This window comes from Etheostoma spectabile, chromosome 3, assembly GCF_008692095.1.
Source record: "Etheostoma spectabile isolate EspeVRDwgs_2016 chromosome 3, UIUC_Espe_1.0, whole genome shotgun sequence".
NCBI classification, from domain to species: Eukaryota; Metazoa; Chordata; class Actinopteri; order Perciformes; family Percidae; genus Etheostoma; species Etheostoma spectabile.
This window is the reverse complement of record NC_045735.1, coordinates 34,026,118-34,028,814: the sequence shown is the minus strand read 5'-3', so window position 1 is coordinate 34,028,814 and position 2,697 is coordinate 34,026,118.

Sequence of the window (2,697 nt, the reverse complement as noted above, 5' to 3'; positions counted from 1 at the left end):
GTAAACAAAACAATTTCAATGTACTTCTGTTATTAATCAAACATTGCAAATAATCAGGAAGACATTTATGTGACTGGGGAAAAAATAAAAGCTGAGTCAGAATTCAAATACCTAGGAATTTTATTAGACTCTAAACTAACTTAAATCACAGATAAAACAGGTGTGAAATCGAGTCAAATTTAATATCTCAAATTCCTGAACAAGTCTTCTTAGTCAGCTGTGTGTCTTTGTGTGTCTCTGTGTGTCTGTGTGTCTCTGTCTGTCTCTGTCTGTCTCTGTCTGTCTGTGTGTGTCTCTGTCAGCTGTGAACCTGCAGACACACCTGTACACGCTGCAGTACGGAGACGCAAGGGACCTTCCACAGGTAAACAGCCTGCAGCGGGAAGTCATATATGGTAGGCACAGGTCGTGGGTACTGAAGGGCACAGTGACAGAGACCACAAGACAGAACAGACAGAGACAGCCATGAGACAGATCAAGTAGACCACACAGACATACAGAGGATCAAACAAAGACACACAGCGTGACTAAGAAGATTGTCAGGATTTGAGATATTAATGTGACTCGATGTCACACAGGTTTTATTGTGATTTTAAGTTAGTTTAGAGTCTAATAAAATTCCTAGTATTTGAATTCGGACTACAGCTTTTATTTTTTCACCACAGACATAAATGTCTTCCTGAGATTTGCAATGTTTGATTAATAACAGAAGTACATTGAAAATTGTTTTTTTCATTAAGTTTTAAGCGGAGTGATTTAGCCAATAGAGCCAGGCATAGACTGTGTAGTTGTTCAGCAACTTGTTTTGTGTTTACCACGGGATAAAACTGTACGTCTGCAGCGGTGAATATAGACGTGCTGGACAGAAGGACGGTGTTATATAAAGGGAAAATGCAGAGGCCCCAAAAGCGAAGAAGGTCCTTTGGAGGAGAGAGGGGGTCCTGGAGACGCGCAGGTGAGGATCAGTTTAAAACCAGTTCCTTCACGCAGAAGTTACTTATATTTCACCTGCTGCTTAGCTTGAGCATTTTGCGGGGCGTTCAAGGCTCTGCACTTAAATGGTCAGTCTTATTTGACACTTAAGGGGTTTCTCGTGTCGCAATGGCGTGATTTCTCCATCGTCTGCGCCTCTCTATTGCGGAGTGCCCCAGGGTTCTATTATATGGCCCCTGTTCTGTTTCTTTATATATGTTGCCATTAGAGCGCCGTAATCGACAAGCACAACCTGTCATTTCATGTTATGCAGATGACCCGCACATTATATGCCTCACAATCCCAATGACAGGTTGCACCCAACAGCCTCCTTAATGCAATTAATGAGATCAAAGTCGCGGCTCTCTGGAACTTCCTGACCTGAATGAGGCAAAAATGATTGTCTTCAGCAAAACATTCACGTCAAACAATCTGTCTTTACGGTCTGGGAGCTTTGAAACTTCATGCGCAAAGCAAACTGTAAAAATTGGGAGTGACATGTGATTGTCGCATGAAATTGACTTTCTGTTTTGCTGTTTTCTATGCTAATGTTTATTGAATGTTGTGTTGTTTATTCTTGGTGATGTGACGCACTCTGGACAACTGTGGTTGCTGTAAGGTGCTGTATAAATAAAATGAGATTGATCGATGTAGCTCACAGATATTAAATGATAGTTTTACTATAGGGAGATAAGATGCTTTCTTTCTAAATTGATGTGATTGAAAACTGGAAAAATCCAAAAGTAAGTGGTGGTTACAAATCCAAAATGCAGTGATTAGAAAGTCTAGCCAAATAAAGTCTGCCAAAGACAAATATGTTGTTGTGATGAAATGTGAAGTGCTGTAACGAGGGAAGTCCCACCATGGGGGCTGCATAAAAATCTTCTTATCTTCATCGGGCAAACTAACAGCGATTTTGGATGTGTCTTTTAGCCGTTTTTTTTAGCAACGAGTCCACCACACGCAACAGAGGAGTTGGTAGCAGAGTTGTTGCCAAAGGGCTTCCAGATAATTTGGAATCTGACGATTTTGGTTAAGACAAATTGGGATTTCTTACATCAAAAGTTATTGAAATGTTTTATGTAATCAACTAAATATAATCTACAGCGTCCCAGCTGAGCTGACGGAGATGTTAGTGTCTCCCGGGACCCCCCCCCATGGTTCTATAGTGGTGACGCACGTAGTACTACACTGCTTATCACAGGGCCTGTTTCATGTAACAGTTGTCTGGACTGTATGTGTTCGTACAAGAAATGGTCCATAGCATAGTGCTACCGTTGGATTGGGTATTTTAGAGTGTCAGCGAGCACTTAGGGAGATGTATTTTTCTTGTGGACTTTCTGGGCTTTTGGCGGGGCCATGGAGGGGGCTCATTAGCCCGTCTGCCTTTCTCCCTAGCAGGTTCCTGGGAAGGGGAGCGCCAAAAGCCTCAAAAAAGCTGCAAAGAAGTGGAACAAAAAGCAAGTTTTTGAATTTGAAACATGTGTAACAACGTCTCCACAACGAGTAAAAAAGAAGCGTGAAAGCGTCCACCTTCTTCATGCCGCCCTCCTTGCGCGTAAAGGTTGGACTCCTGTAATTATCACAGGAAAATGTTCTGAGTTTTCACTCCAGCTAACATTGTTTCGCGATTAGTTTTTAACTCGGGTAAGAGCTGCAAGACGTTCGCCTGTTCTTGTAGGCCTTATTCTCCGAGTTGAGGGGGCTCTGGGAGCATGCCCACGT